At 38.6% G+C, this 24,067-nt stretch overlaps 1 protein-coding gene and 1 long non-coding RNA gene across 4 annotated transcripts in view; one reads left to right on the top strand and one right to left on the bottom strand.

Moving 5' to 3' along the window:
- Positions 1-24,067, top strand: part of LOC6050340 (maternal protein pumilio) — a 236,149-nt gene that overhangs the window by 150,027 nt on the left and 62,055 nt on the right. The window lies entirely within an intron of this gene.
- LOC119769605 lies at positions 10,806-11,534 on the bottom strand. 2 transcript variants are annotated; one of them, XR_005278447.1, is made up of 3 exons: positions 11,275-11,534; positions 10,989-11,209; positions 10,806-10,934 (listed from the first exon to the last, which is right to left on the bottom strand). It is a non-coding gene; the product is annotated as an uncharacterized LOC119769605 (long non-coding RNA). The 2 variants fall into 2 exon arrangements; XR_005278448.1 differs by having other exon boundaries at positions 10,806-10,925.

Here is a 24,067-nt window from a genome sequence, read left to right as displayed (position 1 = left end):
CTCAAATAGGTCCAGCACTGAGCATGCGAGACTCCGTGCAGCACCAGCTTCCCGTTTTTCCCCCAGAGTCAAGTCGGGTGCATCCAAGAGAGAAGGGCGCACATTTATCATATTATTTAATTTTAAACATCCGCCGGAAGTTCGTTTTTCTACACAAATCCCCCCGCAGAAGCGGACGTCGGGGACAACCGGTTGTTGCTGGTGTCTAGTCCGTCCGACCGTTTCTTCGTCAAGCAGCAGGTACCGGATGAACCGACCAGAAAAGTTGAGGGTACGTGCCGCAAGGGACGGGGTCAGCCGGAAGGGGAAAGCTCGGAAAAGTTTCCGGGAGTTGGTGTTTCCAAATTCTTCCACCCTTGGGCATTTTTTTTTGGGTGAAAAGGTAGGATTCGCCACAGACACATCTGTTCGTGAAGGTTGGTTGATAAATTTGATATTATTCCTTATCGATTTTCACATTAGTCTTCCAGGGCCTGGCTACCGTTGCAGCCGTAAGGTTACGGACAAATCACGTCCAAGATTGGAGTAGAAATCTTGCTATTCTCCGATTGTCTGTGATTTCTGCTCGGGTTGGCAGTAGGGTCAAGAGCAGAAGACCGTCATCATTCATGATTTATTGGTTTCGGCAGCCTTCCCGGTCCCCCTGCTCGATATTTCAGGCATTTTGCCTTCCCGTTGCAGCACAGGAAGTTAAAGGCAGAAATCAATGACGGGAGATCGATGCGACACCCGCACACACGTCGAACCAATTCTCGCCCCAAACTAATTTATGGTGATTTATGACTTTTTTGCTCGACCAACTGAAACAAAACACTATCACACAACAATTGGTGCACGGTTGTGTTCCGAAAATTCATAACTTCATTAATTATGCATGTTAAACCGGGATAAAATTCGCGTTCGCCACCGTGATGAAGAGGTGCTGGCGATAGGGAATAATATTTATTTTGCTTCTTCCCCCAAAAAAAAGCCATAATTACCGTCGAACCAATAAAATGAAAGCTTATTTACGACCGGGTGAATTAATTATGAATTTTTATCACTCACTTTCCGCGCCGCGCCGGCCAAGTAGGACAAAGAAGTGAATTGGTGTTAATCCTGCCTCTTTCCTCCGTTAGTTCGGTGAAGTTGCGGAACGGTGATGCTTTGGTGCGATTTCCGCAAAGTTAACCTTAATTTTTTCGAGCAAAAAATCATCAAAATGAAATGAGAAGTCAAATTGAGGATATTTGTTGTACTTGGATTGCTTTTTAATGTATACTTCTTATTAATTTATCGCATTGTTATAACAAAAAAAAAATAACAGCTTTTTTTTATTGATCCTGAACATAATACAGTTAGATTGAACTGGACATCGGCATACGAGAGGATAAAGAGCACGATTCGGTAGTAAAATGGTACTGTGTGCGGACTGAGAGGATAAATCCTGAGAGTACTTTACTCATGGGTTCATCTTCATAAAAAGTTCATCATCAAAAAAATGTACCGGTACCGAGACTCGAACTCAAGACCTTCGGCATATTGAACCGTGCCTTTGCCGTATGGGCCATCATGATTCGATGACGAAGTGGCGGTCATTTGTCCATATAAGCCACTCAATAGGATGAACTGTTCCAATGAACGAATGAACACGTGAGAGGACTATACTCTCGCAAAATAGCACTTTCCTCACGTTTCTTTTCGTGAGGACTATCCCCTCGTTCTTTAACTTTGGGTGTATGATTGCTGGGAATCAATGATTTTTTCGAGAGTAAATAGATTATAAATAGATTATTTTCGAAAAAAATCAATTTTTGCAATGCATTTTCATGTTTTATGTTTAACTGATACATTATGAAAAATAAAAAAACACTCATTTTCGACCTTTTGTCCTTTCAACCTACTGTTTTTTGACCTTTTGTCCATTCGATCTTCTATCGTTCGACCTTCTGTCGTTCGACTTTTTGTCTATACGACCTTCTGTCTTTCGACCTTTTGTCCATTTGAACTTTTGTTTTTTGAGAGTAAGTTATATTAGATTATAAACAGATTATTTTCGAAAATTATCAATTTCTACAATGCATTTTCTTGATTTATGTTTTACTGATACATTATGAAAAATTTGAAAAAAACGCTCATTTTCGACCTTTCGTCCTTTCGACCTAATGTTTTTTGACCTTCTGTCCATTCGAACTTCTGTCTTTCGACCTTTTGTCCATACGACCATCTGTCCGTTCGACCTTTTGTCCATTCAAACTTCTGTGTTTCGACCTTTTGTCCATACGACCTTCTGTGTTTCGACCTTTTGTCCATTCGAACTTCTGTCTTTCGACCTTTCGTCCATTCGAACTTCTGTTTGTTCGATCTTTTGTCCATTCGAACATCTATCTTTCGACCTCTTGTCCATTCGAACATCTATCTTTCGACCTTTTGTCCATACGACCATTTGTCCGTTTGAATTTTTGTCCATTTGAACTTCTGTCCGTTCGACCTTTTGTCCATACGACCTTCTGTCTTTAGACCATTTGTCCATACGACTTTCTGTCTTTCGAACTTTTGTCCATTCGAACTTCTGTCCGTTCGACTTTTTGTCCAAACGATCTTCTGCCTTTTGACCTTTTGTCCATTCAAACTTCTGTCCGTTCGATCTTTTGTCAATTCAACCTTCTGTTCGTTCGACCTTTTGTCATACGTTTAAAAAAAATCCAGTTTAAAGTTTGTTTTTCGGTTTATAAAAAAACAGTTTTTTTTAACTCATGGCAAAACTTGATTTTTTCAGCACTCATACACCCAACCGGCGGTTGCATGATTTTGATGCATGGCAGCATGAAAGTATATCAGAATCTGCATGAAAACTGTCCTCATGCATTTTTTGCGATATAGGGGTATGACATTTTCGCCCGTTACCGAAAATTATCGACATTACCGACGGCAGATTGATTGTATTGCAGAAAAAAAAAAACCTTAACAGAACGAGGATTGAACCATCAACTTCTAGGTTGCTGATCCGACACGCTACCACCGCGCCATGGACGCTTGATGAATGGTGAGGGACAGAGCGCCAACATAATGTTCTCTCTAGATTGTTGCTCGGGGACGCGCCAGCATTTTATGTGTTGGTGAGAACTGCAGATCGCTGACGTGTTTACACGCGGGCAAAAATGATCTATAGGGACGTGGCGTTACATCGTGCTGCCACCTGGTTTTTTGAGGTGCAAAAGTGGAAAAGTGCTGAGTCATCGTCTAAAAATAGACGGCGTCCTATCTCGCCCAGCAAAATGAAGTCGATAAAGTAGTCGGTTTCGATGAGAAAAAGTGGAAAACGTGGTCTAAAAATAGCGACGCCATCCCCCTATGGGCTTGCTGCAAAAAATGTAATAAAATATAACATTTTCTGCAGCAAATTCCCTGTTGCAGATTTTGAGATATATTTTTCGTTTGGGTGTAGCATTTATCCAACGGGGTTTACCAAATTATCGAATCGTGCTGAAAAAATCTACTTTTTGAAACTTGTTGCAGTTACTACTATTTTGATTTTTGTTTTGATTTGATGTTTTTTTTTTAATTCAAATTAAATAAAATTTCACAATTAGTATTTTTTAACAAAATTGGTAGTTGAAAATCGGTAAACCTGCAGCCAAAATGTTTTTTTTTTTGCAATTCCGTCGTGAAACTACTTAGGAGAAATATACCCATTTTAATCACTCGAAGCCGTTCGACCAATTCTCATCACTTTTGCTGTTTTCCGCTATTAAATCAGCATTTTCAGCTGTATCAACAATGGAGAGTTGCTTGCTCACTTTTATTTGATCTATTTATGACTTTGAAACAGTCAAAAACACTTTATGAAAGCTGCAATTCATGTTTTAAGTGCTGATAGACCGATAATAGAAATAGGCTTAAAAAGGGTATAGTTCCCCTACTTTTCCTGTCATTCTTGAACGACGAAATAGCCTATTTTTCTGTACCAAAAATAACAGAATTGAATAGCAACACTTTTCAAAATAAATGCTCGGTGAACCTCGTTGGATAAATGTACGACTCGTGCTGAAAAAATCCTCTTTTTGCAACTTGTTGCATAAACTACTATTTTTTAAATCGGATGTACGATGAATCCTTTGATTGATCCTAATTTAATGTATGAAAATTTAATGTGATTCTAACAGATTAGTTTTATGTAGCCCCTCGCCAAAGCGCTGAATTACAAATTTCGATTTCTTAATTTCGTGCAACTGAAATTAACTAAAAATAACAGTTGTTTAAACTTAAAATCCTAAAGAAAATAAAAAAATTAATTCAAATATGGATATCAAACTAAAAAATTAAAAAAGAAAATACAATAAACCACCGAGATTTCATGAGCAAAACCATCAAACGATCAACCAATCCAAGCTAACGCGCTGATCCCGTTCGAGTTGATCACGCAGCAGCACCGCAAAAAGAAACGAGTTTGACCTCCTTTGGGGAGGAGTTCTTCTTTCTCCATTCGAGGCCGACGCAGCAGAGGAAGCGAAGGAAAATTGGATCATTCGCGCACGCGAGAAGAAAGTTCAAAACGAAGAGAAAGGCGAACGACGACAAAACCAATGATCCGAGGCTTGCCGGGAACCGCTCAAGAACACCTCTCCAAAACCAAGCCAACAACGATGCGTGGTTGTCTGTGTGTGTGTGTGTGAGTATCTCGCAGTACACAAGAGGAAGCATAATTTCTGCCGTGCGACGACGTACACACTAACCGTTATATAATCGGTCAAAGTAACGGTATTCTTCTGATTCTTGTTTGGAGCCGCGAGTCACGAGTCAACGAGCGTCTCAAAGAAGGAGGAGGAAGAGAACTCAGAGATTTATTTTTTTCGAGAGAGAGAGAGGTGTGCGTGTGCGAATGAACGAAGTAGGAGGAAAGAGCAACTCGCGTAGTTTCCAGATGATCGAAGCTTTGAAGCGGGTGAAGAAGAGAGTGGGTGAGATGTCAAAGCAGTGGATTGTAAACAAACCGTTTTACCCGTTTGTCGGATGAGGCTTCCGCTCGCTCAATTGTGATCCTTTGCTGATCATCATTTATGATCATCATCGAGATCGCGAAGCGGACATGATGAGCTGAGCAAAGACGAATGATCCGTCAGAAAGATCAACAAATGTAACAACTGCACTGATCAACCCGATCGCGTCCTCCTTGTACGTGATCATGAATCAAACCTGCTCGCCGACCTACTAAATGCGGGTGGGTGCATGAGTGTGCGTTTTTTGCCCCCCTATGTACTCCACAAAACCCGAACTGCAGATCACACACTTTACTATGTACTTGATCAAGCTCGATCGCGCTCTCTCTCTCTCACGAAGTCTCGATCATTCAACAAAACAGATGTTCGCTCTCACCCCAAAGAGTTCGCTCACTCTCCAACGTTCGAGCAGTTTCTCTCACTCGTGGTTTGTTGATCTTCGATCGACGATCTTCGGTTCGCTCTCTCGCGAATGCGGAACGCGTCTCTGGTCTTTGTCGTCAAAGCCGGGATTGGCTGGAGAAAGGAGAGTGCCTCTCTCCGACAAAACACAGTTATTCTGCGGTTAATGGGTGCTTTAATTTAAATTGAGGATGCCCGGGCTGGTCGTCTTTGGATTCTTACAGACCCTTCTCCAGGAAATCAAATCAAGCTCGCTTTCGGTAGTACCTACTATCGTTTAGAAGCAGGCATCAGCTGTCTCGCGGTTGGGATGCTAATCATGGCAAGAAGGAGGAGTGCTACCGTATTCATGCTTACCCCTTCCAGCTTTTTTTTTTCGTTGTTGTTCTGTCTGTGGTCGACCGCCAAGAAGTTTGCGCGCTACCGTGAAGCTTTTTTCTTCCCGTCCCCCTCTCGGCTCGTAAAGCTGTAGAGATTTTAATGAGGGCACAGCAGCAACTTTACACCGACTAGACTTGCCCCTTTGCGGGGTTGAAACCAGGAAGATCGCCATCTATTTCTTGGGATTTGTGCTGTGGGGCTAGATGTTTATAACGCGATGTTGTTCTGTGTAAGCTAGATTTCTTTCTTTCTTTCTCTCGTTTTAGTTCGTTTTCCTTTTTTAATTAGAAGTAATAACCTCACGTTTACCAATGCGAAACGTAACGGTTCACGTGGCGTGGCGGGCTTCCTGAGGGTTATGTACTGAATTGGAGTTGGACTGTGCTTGGTGGAAGTGGAACGATGTCTTACGGGTTGGTGGGCTTTTTAACTTCATCGTTTGGAAGTCTTGCTATTACTCGTCAGCAAAGTCGAATTTCTTACAAATTTGTCAGGAGTTCTGACATTGAATATCATAAGAAAAAGCATTAAAAAAATGAAGTTATATTAGTTTAATTTGTTGAAGTTTCAATACTTTTAATTTTCTTCAATTGATATCATCGAAATAAACAAAATTTTATTTTCTTTACAAAGAATGATTGTGATATGTTATTTGAAGATGGTTCAAGAAATCTTAAAGATATTTTTCCTTACTGATTCAAGCTGGTATTGGTATAAATGATTGTGATGCACGGCGGCATGAAATATATCAGAATCTGCATGAAATCTGTCCTCATATTTTTTTTTTTTTCGCGATATAGGGGTATGACATTTTTGTCCGTTACCGACAATTACCGACATAACACGGAGAAAAAAGAGTTCCCAAAATCGTGAACAAGCGTTCATGAAAATGGGAACCACGAACAAAGTGTTCAAATTTCATTTCGTTTTTCAAAATCGTACCATGGGATTTGAACACTTTGTTCGAGGTTCCCATTTTCATGAACAATTGTTCACGATTTTGGGAACTCTTTTTTCTCCGTGTACCGACGGCTGATTGATTGTATCGCAGAAAAAAAAATCTTCACAGAACGAGGATTGAACCACTAATTTCTTGGTTGTTGATTCGACACGATACCACCGCGCCATGGACGCTTGACTAATTTTGTGGGACAGAGCACCTACTCATAGGGGGATGGCGTCGCTATTTTTAGACCACATTTTCCACTTTTTCTCATCGAAACCGACTACTTTATCGACTTCATTTTGCTGGGCGAGATAGGACGCCGTCTATTTTTAGACGATGACTCAGCACTTTTCCACTCTTGCGCTTAAAAAAACCAGGTGGCAGCACGATGTAACGCCACGTCCCTATTCTTCGCTTCGAAGTGTTGCTCGGGACGCGCCAGCATAGGGGGATGGCGTCGCTATTTTTAGACCACGTTTTCCACTTTTTCTCATCGAAACCGACTACTTTATCAACTTCATTTTGCTGGGCGAGATAGGACGCTGTCTATTTTTAGACGATGACTCAGCACTTTTCCACTCTTGCACTTAAAAAAACCAGATGGCAGCACGATGTAACGCCACGTCCCTATTATATGTGTTGATGAGAACTGCAGATCGCTGACATGTTTACACCCGGGCAATAATAAGCTATGAGCTTGCTGCATGAACTGTTATAAAATGTAACATTTTTTGCAGCAAATCCACTGTTCCAGATTTTGATATATATTTTTCCTTTGGGTGTAGCTTTCCAAAAATACCCGAAAATAAAATATAAAATACATAAACATAAACACTTTTCATGAAGTTTATCAAAGTTTAAATATTAAATATTTTGTGTGCTATTCCAGGGTTTTTGAAATTAGAAAAAAAAGTTTCACAACAACAAATATGCTCGTATTATTGAAATACAGAAATATTCAAGTGTCATTTTTTAACGCGAACTGTTAACCGTCTAAAGCGATTTTTTTCTTTAAAAAACATTACTTGTCTTGTTTAATTTTTTTTTATGTTTCATTTTCAAGTATTTTAATTTACATTTATTTTGTTTAGTTCGTCTTTATTTTTGATAGTATTTGGTTATCTCTACCACCTTCTATAATTTTTTCTTACCTTTTCATTTTTTTTAAATAATTTTAAAGTTACTTTTTCAATGTTTTGCTTATTTTTCATATAATTGTAAAAATGCGTATAGAGGCATAGTCTGGGATATTACAAAAATTACTGCAAATTTATTTAAGCATGATATGTAGGTAATGTTATTCAAAAACACAACCAAAGTTTACCTCTGAAAAATTACACTTTTAACATTGGAAAAGTCTCAATAAAAATTAAAAAAAAAATGAAACTTAAATTTTCGTCGGCGGCACCTTTAAAGAGATCTACAAATATTTCACATAACAAATGCGAAATCATAATGTTTGAAAAAAAAAATGAATCATGTAGGTGTGAATTTCATCACTTTTTATGTTTCAAACTCATATTTATTTGTTTGATATCATTGTGATTTATTTTACCGTGGATTGAAAATGATTCCAAAACGCTGATGTTTATCATTTAGGTTGAAATAGCAATTTGAAACTCTTTATCAAAAACAAAAAAATGGCTTTGGAAATATGGAAAACATGAAAAAAAATCAACCTTATTTTTTCAGTCAATATCATTGAAATTATTGATCCGATTTTCGACAGATAAAATTTAAAGTTTCGTGAAATTTTAGGATTTTTCTTTACAGAAATCTGATATTGTATAATTTAGCACTTTGGTCGTGCACACAATACAAAAGGGAACATCAGTTAGGTGTAAAATTACATGGTTTAGAGGTTAATGTAATTTTACATAAATGGAAGTAATTTAACAATTCTTTAAGTGATTTTTTTATGACAATGGTTAATGTACACATTTTGTAATGTAATTTTTCTAAGATTTCCTTCCCGAACGTAAATTTTATACTAACTTTTCATCAGAATGGCTGACAATGCCCTTATTGTATGGTGAACGGGTATGATTGCTAAAAGGATTAAGTTATTTGATAATCCATTAGAATTTCTGGGCAGCGAATGACCGCGTAGGTTAAAGCTGCCGCACAGCAAATAAACTAGTAATTCAGTTGCGTGTAAAAGGCCTTGGTGTAAAATTAATTTTGCATTATTTTATGGAATTCTATGTAATATTACACCCTTTCCTTTCTTCATCGGTTTGATGGCCGAGCGGGATAAGGCGCCAGTCCTTACTGTTGGTGCTGGGTTTGAATCCCATCGGTTGCAACTTTTTTTTTTGTGTTTACAAAAATTGTACATTTAGTGTGTAATATTAAGTGTCTTTTTTGACGAAGGTGATGTACATGCTTTCGCATGCGATTTTACCATCGGATTTTTTGCTGTGCGGAAATAAAGAATTAACAATAACAACATTAGAATTTTCTATATTTAATGATTCTAGTGCTATAACGACTTCAATTTTATCTTCCAATTACACTTTGCTCACGCTGTTTGCAAACGAGATAACAACTCCAACTCTGTTCCACACTCTATTAAAGCTAAACACCCCGACCCCCATTCCCATCACGGTTAATAAGCTCGTTCGCCAGAATCACCTTCCCCTTACTAAGCACATCGATGAGCGGAGCAGCCGGTCCCGACGAACCCGTCCCAGATAGCCGGATAGGTAGCGATCTAATTTCCCGCATACCACAAGCTCGGCATTTTCGCACGGGACACGTGGAGTACGGTCGAGCTTGTTATTATATTATTATTTTTTTTATTTCGCAAACCTTTGCACAATCTGCGGTTGTTACGGGGGGAGTGCCGGTTGATTGCGATCATCTTCCACAGTGGAGAATCGTTCTTTGATATCGCGGGAATATGGCGGGGTAGGAATGTCCGTATTTTTTTTTGTGTTATGAAGTTATTTGAAATGGTATTTGCAAATCATGTTCTGTGATTCAAAATGCTCATCATCCTGTTATTTTTTCACAGTTCACAGGTTTGGTACAAGAACTTCCTTCCAGGAATAAAAAAGTTGATAGCAAGACTCAGCAGATTCCGCTTTGGAGCACCAAAATCCAATTTCTACAAATCTCGTGTGTTTGCACAAATTCCCTGCAGCTCCACATCGATTTCCATGCCAACGTTATCCACGTGAACGCCGTCAATCCCCCCTTAGGGAACCTGCACCTGACCCCAGTTATTAACCTACCAGATTTAAAAAAAAAAGAAGAACCCATTTCGGTTAAGGATTAAACACTGAATCCCGGACTTTAATTGGTGTACCCAGAACCAAACTACACAGAAAAAAATATTTCTGTAAATTTACATCATTTATCATGTACCAAAAGGTATCATGATAAATGATGTATATTTACATCGATTTTATCGGAAATTTACATGAGTTTTATTGTAAATGAGCCTTTCCCAAATCACTTCAAAACGTGTAAATTTCCAATGAAATCGATGTAAACCTACAAGACAAAAATTTTTTTTTGCTCCGTTGAATCTAGAATCTGATACTTTTTCAGATTCTAGATACAACGGAGCTAATTTTAGTTACACGCCTAGCCCATAGCTTCAAAATTGTTTTTTTTTCGTAATAATTGACTTATATTTAAATTTTGGTTCGAAACAAAGCACGGCCAGCTCGGAATTTTGGCCTGAAGTTAGTTTTAAAGTCACCTTACTGGGCCAAATCAGGATTACAGCCTAAATAGAAACAACAGTTTTGTAAGCATTTAAAAAAGCTTCAAATGAGGAAATCGATGCACTATTTTAGTTGATCTGTACCTGTTCTAATCGAATTCAATAAAAAATATCGAAATATAGGGTTAGGAACCTGGCCAAAACAGCTGTCCCAATTCGCCCCAGATGAAAGTACATAAACATATGCAAAAACAGTGCCGTCATCGGGGGTGCCATTGGGTCTGGGGGTGAGATTGGGTCATAATAGAGCACTGTTGCTACCATGTGCATTAATGGGTTAATTCTAGAAAAAAACAATGCGTTTTTTACGTGTCAAAGAAAGTATTTTTGTGAGTTTAACACTAAAGAATGTATTTACCTCATAGTTGAATTTTTAGGCTGAGATTTGGCAGTTCTGCTCCAAAATACAGCAAATTCTGAGCCTGCTCCTAAAAAGAATGATGGCCTTTGTTTCCAATGACCGCTGAGTCAACATGGTGATGATCTGCAAGAACTAAATCATTGTTAGAAATCATACTTACATTAAGCAAAATAAGGTGGAAATTACCTCATCTTCGACAGCTCGCTGCTGACAGAAAGTTCGAGAACCGTTTTCTTTGCACCAGAACCCTGTCGAGCGAGCAGCGCACGTAATTTTCGCGGACCACTTCGAAGCCGTTTGCCATGTCGTCTCGAATTGTGTTTGTTCATCTACTTTTTCTGAGCCGGGTTGTAAAGTTTTTTGATATTTCAATCTGCTTTTTCGGTTCTTGGGCATACATTAGCAATCTACGGCGAAGAAATCGTTTACATTTTAAAATCTAACAATAAACAAAAACTTTAAAGCAACTCACCTGTGCAAAAACAAAATCCACTCGCACAAAATGTTGTTTTCCTTGTCCGGTTCGTGCCAGTAGTTTTCCAGGACACTCAAAAAGTTCCCCAGTAGGAACTCCCTCGGTGATCCCTAGGTCCCTCCCTGACTCCGGATCAGCTGTGCCGCACCAGCCTTCTGGACAATTTCGTGGTCGATGACTACCGCAGAACCGAAACCGATACTTGCGGCGAAGAAAACACCCGAGAAAGCAAAATAATTATTGCTGGTTTGTTTACAACGCTGCTAGCTCACGAAGCTCACGAACTGTCACTTGAAAGAGGCGTTGGAAAATAGGTCGAAATGCCATTTTACCGCACAATTATGGGTGAAACGGTGCAACCTTACACTCTAATCCAGAACTGCTTCTAATTTAAAAACATGAATGATTAAATCACTCAGATTATTTTAACGTTCAGCTGTAATCAGCGGAGAAAAGTCAACGAAAGATGTAAACAAAACTCCCGCGACCTCCAGCCGAACAAAAGTTGAACAAAATGTGTTTTGGGAAGAAATCAGTTGAAACTAAAATCTCGTTACCAACTGTATTGTGATAATTGTAATACCTACAGGAGTGCGAGACCGGATAGGGTTACGGAAGTGTCTTACGGCAGCTGGCTCTGGCATATAAATGGAATTTCAATTTTGATGTTATAGTTTTTAGCCTGTAAAAGCTTGTTATTTATGAAGAACTCGGCGTCTTGAGCTGCCGGGCACCTTAAGAAAGTTCTCGACGTCTGCGGGCGCATTTCCGGTACGGGAATGCTCATTGAGTGTGGCAAAAGATAAAACTGGGATGATCAGCTACTCTCCCGGCAACGACGAAAGATCCTCTTTGATTTCCATCGCCAACCTTTATACTGGAAAAAAAGCTTGAAATTATATTTTTCGACATCGAATCAAAACACCAACCTACAAGACTAACTAAACTTCGATTACCAATTGCTGTTCCTGGATTATTTGGTAGCCATCCTGGCCTTCCGACTGTGTAACATTCCTCCAGCAAGCCGATTAGCGACGAATCAAAAACACTTCCGTTGACAACGATTTATTTTGATTTGAATGCTAGCGAAAGATAGCCCGGTTGCTGCACTTGAGCTAACAGCGCATAATTGCATAAATGAAAGCGCATTCAATTAAAACCATTTTTCACGACCGCTTCCAAACAACAACTGTTTTAAGTTGTCCAGCTGTCACTCAATGAACAGCAAGGAAGTTTACACGTTTCGTAATTTACATATGATGATTTTTACATTTATTTCAAGATTTACATGAATCGATTGTCGCCAATAATGGCTAAATCAATTCCATTTACATTAGATTTATGAATTACATGCAATTTTGTTTTACATTATCGCTTTTTACATCGAATTTAGCATTTTACATCTGATTTTATTTGTACATGTACCAAGTTTACATTTGAAACATAGTTTACATGACGTGGAAATTTACATATTTTTTTCTGTGTAGGGATCCTGCTCCGAAAAGCTCATCCCTGACGCGACGACAGGACCGGGCTGATTTAATCGGAACAGGCCTGATTGGTTACGTGCTCGGTCAGTCGCGAAAGTGGGCTTAACGTTTCGTCCAGAGAGCAGGTATAAGCCGGGTCACGGGACTCTGCGGGATCCCCGGGTTGGTTAGATTTTCAATTAGCAAATACTACCGGAAGGTCCTTCGCGGAGAATAGCGTTTTGTTCTCACATTTAATTCTTCGTCCAATTACCCCGAAAGTGTGTGTGGGTGTGTGTCTTCCAGCTTTCCAATCAAGTTCCCGGCGGCCGTCGACTTCGTAGAACAACCAACGGGGTGAAAATGAATCTTCCCAGAACAAAGGATTGCGCGCGCGATGAGATGAGAAATTACTTTTTAACGAGGTCCTCGCCGTTTTTTTTTTGTCTCAACCTGCTGCTCGTGGGAATGAGAAAACTTGAGCAATTTTATCAATTTTCCCGGAAAATTAAATTCCCGTTTCGAGCGGCGAAACCGCACCGGCGACGACGCTGACCTTTGCCATTTCCGGCGCCTTGAGTGAATTAAAGCTCAGAGATGTATCTTATGTGGAGCTTTGATTTTTCTTCAGCACCTTCCGCTTACGTTTGGGGGAGCAAAAAACACCCAAAAGCGATTTATGGCATCATTTCGCCCCCGCTTTCCCCAACCGAAAAAAGCGCACAAGAGACTCTTCTCGTTGTAATATTTATGAAAATCCTCAAGGTGAATGCGAGAGGAGGAGCCTTTTCGCCTCTTTTCGACGCTCCTTCCGAAGGATATTGGGGGCGGCGTTCAGGACGACCTCGTGTGGTGAAAATGTATATGCAAAAACCTTTGCCTTTCATGTTTTGCAAATTTAAATCGTCTCAACGCTTTCTTTTTTCTTCTCTGTATCTGAGTTTGATTTTTATTATGCTTCCATTCGGGGTTTTTTTTTCTTCTGCTTTGAGATGGTGAACACTTCTTGTCAGAAGTTTCGCCCATCTGGTGTACATCAGAACGTCACCATGTTGTTGATCAAGCGGAGCACGGTGGGTTGATTTAGGGAAGGCGTCGAGAAAAATGTGTAAATTTGAGTGTAAAACTCAAGATTCTGTGAAATGTGGTCCTTTTACAGATTCCTGTCTGCGGTGGGCTGGCCGATTTGACCCTCAACAACACTAAAACAGAAAATAAAAAATCATAAAATACCTTATACATCATTACAGCTACCATCACATATTTACAAAATATCAATGAATTTATGAAAATATCTTTTTTTCTTAAACTTTTCGCTTGTTGCCTCAAAATAAAAAAATAAAAATAAAAAAAGGTTTCAAATGTCTTTATTTGATAAAAAAAACATAAATAAGCATTATGCATTATATTATTTGAATAATTTAAATCGATTTCGCAAGTTTTTCAGAGAAAATGTATATTAAGTATGTTTTATTGCTTTGCCCCTTGATTTTTAAGAAAATTTAGAAGGAAAGTATAATAAATTGCTTTATACATCGTTACAGTTATGCTACCATAAAAAATTGCGAAATATCAATGAATTTATGAAAATATATATATATATTTTTTTCATAAACTTTTTCGTATTTAGTCTCTTCAAGATGTGTCAAAAGATTCAAAAGTTTTCACTTAATTAAAAAAAACTTGAATAAGTATTTGGAGAGTATTCTGAATTGTTTACATTTTTTTCAATGAAAATGAAAACATTTTTTGTTTTGCCTCCTTTAGATTTACGTAAGAGACAAGAACTTCGAATGAAATTTGCAATGGTCCAACAAAAGCAAAAAAAAGGTGAACAAGAAAACGTGGCAAAAATAACATTAAAAACATTAATATTTTATTTTAAAATTTTTTTAAACAAAATGTAAACAAGATAAATTTATACTAAATTACAAAAAATAAGGTATACAAACACAATATTAGAAAATTCTGAATTTTCGAAGAACAAATATTGTACTAAATTGGTAATAACACATTATATAATAATAAATTGTTAAAAACAATTGATCTGAGCTGTTGTGAGCAATGTTTAAGTTTGTATCAACAGCCAATACTCATTACGTAGACAGAAAAAAATAATTTCTGATGTTACATCACAAATGATGTAAATTTTTTGCACGTCATTCAGCCTTTAAATTTTTATTTAATTCGATGTAAATTTTCAACAAATCATGACTTCGAATCTAAATTTTGCATCAACTGAGTTAAAATGTAATTCACGATTTCAGTGACGTGCGAATTTACACTTTTTTCTATGTAGTTTTTGGGTCATTCGCTCAACAAATTAGAAAACTTTGAAAAATACGACCTAACTATCATACACAAATTGAAAAAAAAAATCAATCCATGGGAAAATCGTTTTATTTTATCTACCTAAGCTTTAATTCATTGATGTGTAAAAATGATTGCATAGAAAAAGACGAAAATTACACGTCGCTTCTGTAAATTTACTTAGTTTCTAATGTTGTTTTTTGTTATTATTAAGTTATTCATCAGAGTGCAATTTTCATCTTTTTTTTTATAATTTTTTTGACTTTGACTCAGAAAATGGGTAAGAAAAATCACTTCTTTTTTTGTGTACTTTTTCCGAAGTGCAAAAAATCTATTTAGGCCGATGCAAATATTTAAAAAAGTTTTTGTCCCTCGGCCCTGGCCGAGGTCAAGGGGGCAAAAAATAAAAAAATATAAAAATTTAAATAACAAGCCATAGTCTACACATTTAAATGAAAAATGTGTTTTAAAATGCATTTTACACTTGTTCAGTTGATCTGACAAAAACAAAAATTGTATCAAAAAAAAAGATTTTGCATCGAAAATTTTCTAAAAATCTTAAGATTTTTTAATAAACCCAAACATGCTAAAAATGATTTAAAACGCAGAAGAATGTATTTTAATTTGATTTCAGCTGGTTGCACTTGAATTTTCATTGAAATTTTGAAGTTTATTGTAAAAATATTTTTTTTGCCCCCTGATTTTTCGGGCCAATTTTGAAGGGGGGGGGGGGGGGTGACAAAAACTTTTTAAAATATTTGTACCAGCCTTATATACAAAAATGAAAATTTCACTTGCGTCTGTAAAAAAAACATTTTTACTCTTCCCTGATGTACTTTTGTTTAACATAAATCAACGTGTTAAGAATTAAATTTCATTGACAAAGATGACAGTTTGGAAATTTGTTGATGAATGATTATACAATTACATGAAAAATGTAATTTACATGACAAACATAGTAAATTTACATAGTGAGGTAATGTTTTGTCTAGCATATAAACACACACAAAAATATTTCCGTATGTTACATCATTTATGATGTAACACTTTTGCACGTCATTAAACATTCAAATTTAAATGAAATTTGATGTAAAATTGCAACAAATTATACTTAAAAACATGATTTTACGTGTGATTCGCCCGTTTACGTCGAATCTCACGTTTACATCAACTGAGTTTACATGTAATCATTTTTTTCCGTGTCGAGTAAATTTACATTTTTTTTTGTGTATATCATCATAACACATTAATCTAGATTAAATTATATAAAATTGAGATTAACTTACGACTTAAAATTTTCATGTTTTCGAAGATGTTGAAGTTATACTAAAATCTTTATTTCAAAAATCGCAATCAAACCCACCTTGTCTGCAAACGTTCATTCACCAAAAGCTCGTTCCCGGGTTGGCGGCGACGGCGTGGGTGGCGCTCCAAAACATAAATTTGCATAACAAAAAAGATGCTCGAGACGCGAAAGGACAGTGACAACAATGACGACGACGACGGAGCCGATAGCTACCGACGTCAGCTGGGTGAAAATCACAACAATACCGAGCGCATCAGACTCGCCGTTGTGGCCAAGTTGTTTGTACAATGTTGAAGGTTGATGGCAGCATACGGCGAAATGGATGTTTTGCGTTTGTGGAAAGAATTGGGGAGCGTTTTTCATGCAGATTAGAACGTCGTGGTTTGTGGTGTTGTGGACGAAAGAGTAGAAAGTTGCTTGAGTTGCAGACTCTGAAGGTCCTGGTGCTAAACGAAATCTCAAACGAAGAAAAAACTCGCTTTTCACCTCACTAATTCGACCAATTTCCAAGAGTTACATCTTGATAAGCTGAAGAAGTCAACTCTCCAATCCGTTTGAAAATGTTATCCCTTAGAAAAACGATCCAATCTCGCTGTCCCTAAAATAGTACCTTGTGTAGGAATCAACCGTTCGTTTAGTTTCATCGTTCTCGATTTCGCTTGATTGTCCTCGGAAAAGTACTACCCTTCATCCACCCTCCCACACCTACGAGCCCCAGTGAGTGATGTCCGGGGATCCCGTGTCCTGAAGGAGCCCGCACGACAGAAGAAAGCAGTTGGAAGCCACTTTTGAAGAGCGTGTCGCTTGGTTCCATTCTTTGCTTCATTCCGGTGATAAATGATATCCCTGGCCTAATCAGTTGAACAAAGACGCTTTGCAGAAGGGGGGAGAAAAATTGCGAACCCGAACGGATAAGACAGTCCCCACTTGTCCCCCCAACTCGAACTTTCACAACAATCCGGCGTTACTAAAAATAAAAATAAATAAAACATCTCATATTGTTCGAACGTTGGCGAGAACATCTTTCCGATTTCTTCTTCGTGGCAGTCCTTGTTCCCGCAAGGACGCTGAAGGTTTGGGTTTCCCACCGGGCCAGGATTTATGACCGTCATTGCGCGCCCGATGCTACGGTTATATCGCCTGGAAATCTCAGATCGAATTGCATTCCGGTTATTGTACACCTGTTCGAGGGGGAGGGAGGGGGTTGTCATTTTCACTTGGGCAGAAGTTTTTCTGTTTCCTCGCGAAACAAGACTCGGCCAAACAAGATTTTCCAAGTTTCTGCTTCACTTTAAACTTGTTCGGACAGTTGTGTCGCGCGCTGTGAATTCAATATGGAAAAAGGGTGTGGGAAAACTTTGAGTGTCTCGGATATCTTAAGATTAAGGCTTGAGTTGGAGTAAAATCTAACAACAGTAAGCCTCTGCTATTAACTTTTCTCTGAATGATTTTAAACGCGATTTAATTAGTCCTTCTCGTAGCATCGACGCGTGGAAGGCACGTCGGTGCATATTTGGTTAGGTCCAATTTATCACCAAACTTCCTTTGAATTGCTTCTAAAAAATCACAAATTCAACTCTAGATTAAATAAGCCCTTTTAGCAGCATCGCTGCTCGAAAGGCACGCAGGCGAAAAAAATTTTTTTTTTAATTTCCAGCTACTTTGAGGACCACTCTTTAATTTCTGCGAAAAGAGCAGAGATCCAAGAAGCAGAAACAGGCAAACGGCGCGCCCAACCGCGGAAAGATTGCATTTCCGCCGCCGCAAACAACAATCCGACAGAGAGCCGTTTCCGCCTTATTGTTCGCTGTGTTGGGCGAAGATGGCCTTGCAGACAGTGAAACACCGATGGTTTGACAATGGCATCTATTGAATCGCTCGAAAAAAAAATCTGACTTTTCCAATGAGAAACAGATAGTATCAATACTTAACCCTCTAATGTACAATTTAAAAAAAAAAGGTGAATTTTCAGATCAAGGTCTAAGAGGGTTAACCTGTAACCGGTTCCCGGACACCTAAAAAACGGCCAACTTAACTTTTTTTTGTAAAACCCCGTCATGCTGCATGTCAAACTTCTTGAGATTGAAAGATACGACAGTATAAGGTCGTGCCGTTGTTCTCTGACAAAACCTGGCTACTCCGGAATCGGTAACCGGTGACCATTAGAGGACACTTTCAGAATACGCAAGAAAACCTATCATGCGACATTTCAAACTTCATGAAATGAGTAGATATGATAGTTATAGGTCATGCCGTTGTTCTCTGACCTAACTTGGCCACTCCGGAATCGGTAATCGGTGGCCATTAGAGGACACTTTCGGAATCTGCAAGAAACCCTACCATGCGATATATCAAACTTCGTGAAATTCAAAGATATGACGGTTTGAAGTCATGCCGTTGTTCTCCGGAACCGGTTACCGGTGGCCATCAGAGGACACTTTCGGAATCTACTAGAAACCCTATCATCCGACATATCAAACTTCATGAAATCGAAAACTATGACAGTTTAAAGACATGCCTAGCCTTTCCGGAACTGGTTTTTGGAATCCGGACTCGGACTCTAGGCTTTTATTTGATTTTTGGAGCTTAAAACTATTCCAAGAATAAAAATCTTAGAAGTTCAGGCCACCATGACATGAAGACTTTGAAATCTGGCAACGCTGAATCTAGATCAATTTACAAAATTTCAAAAATGAACAACTCTAGACATAATAGAAATTTGACTTCGCCAATCCTCAGCAAACAAATTATAAGGTGTCGCACCACCGAGGTCCCACTGTAGTTGGCTCCACCGAGGGGGACAGCCAGCCAATGATTCGAACATCCTACGGCGCTGTCTATACCCGAAAAAAAAGAACGCGACTCCTTGTCGCTGGCAACACTGCCGGGCTAGCGTGGAAACTTTCTGCCCGGAAGATGCTTTTAGTTTGTTGGTTCTTATCCACGGAGAGCGAGGGGAAAGGGGTGGAAAAAGGGACATTCCGCGCGCGTGGGAGCGCAAAGTTTTGTGGCTCCAGGCTGTCTGTCGGATTCGTCGTTTTTGTCGTCGTCGAGATGGGCTGGTTTGGCAAGGTGTTCGCAGGGGGTTCCGAGAACGATTTGCGGCGAGTGTCCCTCGCGAATTAATTGGAGTTTGGGGCGAGTTTTAAGACGCGTTTGGGGGGAAATGTTGTGTTTGAACAGTGTGTTCCTTGGCGTGGGACGGAAGACGGAAAGTTTTGAGCCGGTGGGGGAGTTTTGTGCGGTTGTTTGATTGACGGCGAATCTGATTAAAATAGATTAAGTTCGGTTTTTTGCTTTTAACTGACGCACGCTTTTCCTCTTTCTCGTTTCAGGTACGTAATTATTAAAGTTTAATGGATCTTTTCTCAGCGAACGGCATTAGTAAGTAGTACCATTTGGGGCAGATGCTGCGCTCGAACGAGCACGGAGAAGAACCCGGACAAACAATGACCATTAAATAACCGTATAAGGTCATAAAATGACTCTTTGGGAAATAATAGCCATATGGAAATGTTACTGTCCTTACCCTATACGAGAGTGGTAGTAACGGTAGGATGTATAATTTGACAACCTTGTGGTGAATAGTATCGTCATGGTTGTTCTCTACTCGGGAAGACATCAACCTCCTCTCTGAAAAGTATGAACTCGCATATCGGATAAAATATGCTTTTGTCACATTGTTTCGCCAGAGATTGCAGAAATTGGTTACGCTTTTCCTCCGTTAGTCGCGAAACACTCCACTTAATAACATTCCTGCTAAACTTCCATGAATGCGAAAAAAAAATCTGATAAAAGCTTTTTCTGGAGCACATCTCGGCTACAGTTTCACTCTTAATGACCCCTCCTCGGTCACCTTATTCAATCATAATGGCGGGGAGACGCTGCCGGTTTTCTGGAGGGGTCCCCAAAGTTCGTGACCTTCTCCGGAGTGGTGTCCCATCTCCCTCCTCTTAACTGTTCACGAGAAGCCGATCGAAATCAAATTCCAAACACACAAATGGCATCGAATTAATGGTTCGTCCATCAGCAGGCCCTGTAATCAATCTCCGGCGCGACCTTTAGGCGTCCGCTGGAATGCCACCTACTTTTTTTGCTCCGATTGCTAGAAGAAGGGCAGTCGTCGTCGGGGGCCACCCACCCGTTTGTAATTTAATATGTACATACATTGACGTTGAATAGTTTCACTTGTCCCGGGGTCACCACAACTTGACACCCGACTGGAAATGTCACCAAGATGGAAAATTTCCACACTGAAAACAAACCGATTGCAAACTAACCACAGTAAGGGCTTTCCTAATCAGATTTTCCAATTCTTCAGATTGTTTTGCTCTGATTGCGTTCGCCGCCAACTTCAAGCTGGTTGTGTGCTATACTTGAGAAGCCCCGTGGCTTTCTACGCGATGAAATCGAATAAATTTGCATTTGCATATATTAGCGCGCGTGTGCCCATTAGCAGTGAAAGCTCCTCGCCGAAGCAGCAGCAGCCGGGCAAGAAATTATTAAAGCTTGCGACGGTCGATCTCGCCAATTTATGTATGGTTGAATTATGCTCAAGTGCGCCCGCGTCTCTAATCGTTGCTGCGCCACGCGAAGGATGCATGAATAATGGAGCAGCAGTCAGCAAATGAGCAGGGTGAGGGCCCCTTAAAGATTGATAAGAAAAAAATAAATTTTGAAAGTCGTGTCACTTGCCTAGAATTGTTATATCCAAGTTAGTAAAACACTCTTTTTTTCTCGTAGTGTATGTACCATCAATTATAAAATCATAATTTGTCAATGGTCATATCGCTTGCTTAGGGCGTATCCAGGCCTCTTCCTCTATCCTAACTTAAAAAAATATAATTTTTTAAACCAAATTGACGAAAAAAAACATTTTTTTTGTCTTTCAGGGAGTAATTTATATCGCTTGACAGTAAAATCAAACTTTGAAGGTTAATCTTGTCGATGTTCATAATGCTTGCTTAGGGCGGATTCTAGACCGTTACCCTATTAAACCTCCAAGTTTAATTCAAAATTGAACCATGCAAACACAATTCAACCTAAAAGCAAAATTTTTCAATAGTCACATAAATCGTTACGGTTGGATCCAAGAAATTTACCGTAATCTTATTTACGGAAGTCTTTTTGACAAATTCTCGGAATTCTGAAAAATATTTGTAAAGAAGAATGTCCAAATTTCTGCGGAACTGGAAACTTTTAAACACATTTTCAAGTTTTGTTACGAGTCATTTTAAAATATTTTAAAAATTATTGCAATTATGGTGTAGAGTACTGCAAAATATGTTTTGAATATGTGTTTTTTTATATTTTGCTCATACATTGAGAATTGTTTCTTTAAGTTGTTTACATAATATTAATATGAAGATTTTGCACTTAACATTTTAACATAACTCTTTTTTTAGATTTTTGAGATTCGAATGAAATCCTTTCGAATTTTTCTCCTGAAATAATTGAAAAAAATGTTTGTTCAAGTGTCTACAAAGACCGGGGTGTCCCCTCCCCGTGAAAAAATACTAAGGGCAAATTTCTTTATAAACTTGAAAAAAATACGTGGATAATTTTTCAATGCTCTTTTTAAAAATATTTTAAATTAAAGCACTTCAAAAAAATATTTCGATTTTTTTTCATAAAACTAAGATTTTTTTATATCCATATAAAAAAATTAAAAAATCTATCTGTTAAAAATTCAAGTTGAAGCTGAATATTGTGGACGTAGAATTTTCAAAAATTTCAAGGATCATTGTAGCAGACAAACATCAGTCAAACTAAAAAATATATAGAATCGCTAAACTCAAACCCTTAACTAAACTCACTTACCTCGGAGAACATTGGATACTAAAATTTCTGATCTCATTGTTTCTCCTTAGACATGAACAAACCTGTAATATTGACTTGAAATCCGTGTAAATTTACATCATTTTATGTGTGATTGCAATATTTCCACCTAAATTAAGGTAAAAAACTAACTTAATCCACCTGTGTGGTTGATGCCTTCCTCACTTTTTACCAACAATGGGTAATATGAGTGGTTTGGACACATATTTCAGCTATTTTTTTTAGGTCCAGAAAAATAAGTACACAGATATAACTTAAGTTGTCATAACTCGAGACAGGGTTGCCAGATCTTCAATTATGTGGACTCGTTGGAAAGGTCTCTCGATTACCTAACCAAAGATGGGTCGGATGATGGATCCGGACATCGATTACATGCATTTAAGTGAGATCCGGCTTCAAAAAAGTACATAAATATCACTTAAGTGGTCATAACTCGAGACATGGTTGCCAGATTTTCAATTATTTGGACTCATTGGGAAGGTTTCTTGATTACCTAACCAATGATGGGTCGGATGATGGATCCGGACATCGTTTACATGCATTTAAGTGAGACCCGGCTTCAAAAAAGTACATAAATATCACTTAAGTGGTCATAACTCGAGACAGGGTTGCCAGATCTTCAATGTTGTGGACTCGTTGGAAAGGTCTCTTGATTATCTAATCAACGATGGGTCGGATGATGGATCCGGACATCGTTTACATGCATTTAAGTGAGACCCGGCTTCAAAAAAGTACATAAATATCACTTAAGTGGTCATAACTCGAGACAGGGTTGCTAGATCTTCAATGTTGTGGACTCGTTGGAAAGGTCTCTTGATTATCTAATCAACGATGGGTCGGATGATGGATCCGGACATCGTTTACATGCATTTAAGTGAGACCCGGCTTCAAAAAAGTACATAAATATCACTTAAGTGGTCATAACTCGAGACAGGGTTGCCAGATCTTCGATGTTGTGGACTCGTTGGAAAGGTCTCTTGATTACCTAACCAACAATGGATCGTATGATGGATCCGGACATCGTTTACATACATTTAAGTAAGATCCGGCTTCAAAAAAGTACATAAATATCACTTGAGTAGTCATAACTCGAGACAGGGTTGCCAGATTTTCAATTATGCGGACTCGTTAGAAAGGTCTCTTAATTACCTAACCAACGATGGGTCGGATGATGGATCCGGACATCGTTTACATACATTTAAGTAAGATCCGGCTTCAAAAAAGTACATAAATATCACTTAAGTGGTCATAACTCGAGACAGGGTTGCCAGATCTTCGATGTTGTGGACTCGTTAGAAAGGTCTCTTGATTACCTAACCAACGATGGGTCGGATGATGGATCCGGACATCGTTTACATGCATATAATTGAGATCCGGATATATGTGAAAACACATTTTTATACATAACTTTTGAACTACTTATCGAAACTTCAAACAATTCAATAGCGATGTATGGGACCCTAAACCAAGTCGAATGCAACTGGTTCGATCAAAATCGGTTCAGCCAGTGCTGAGAAAACTTGGCAAGATTTTTGAACACATACATACATACACACACACACACATACACACACACACACACACATACACACACACACAGACATTTGTTCAGTTTTCGATTCTGAGTCGATATGTATATATGAAGGTGGGTCTTCGAGCTTTTGATAAAAAGTTCATTTTTAGAGCAGGATTATAGCCTTACCTCAGTAAGGAAGGCAAAATACATCGAAAAAAATCAAACCATTTTTAACGACACCCAAAATTCCGAGTCGAGAGAATCGTTCCCTCAAAAATTATTGAGAGCTCAGTGCCAAAATCGAGAGAATAACGCTACCAACTCCCACCAGCATATAAAATGAGTTCATTC

The sequence above is a fragment of the Culex quinquefasciatus genome, chromosome 3 (assembly GCF_015732765.1).
Source record: "Culex quinquefasciatus strain JHB chromosome 3, VPISU_Cqui_1.0_pri_paternal, whole genome shotgun sequence".
Classification (NCBI taxonomy): Eukaryota; Metazoa; Arthropoda; class Insecta; order Diptera; family Culicidae; genus Culex; species Culex quinquefasciatus.
Note: the sequence above shows the minus strand (reverse complement) of the source record. Positions and strands in the feature narration are given on the sequence as shown.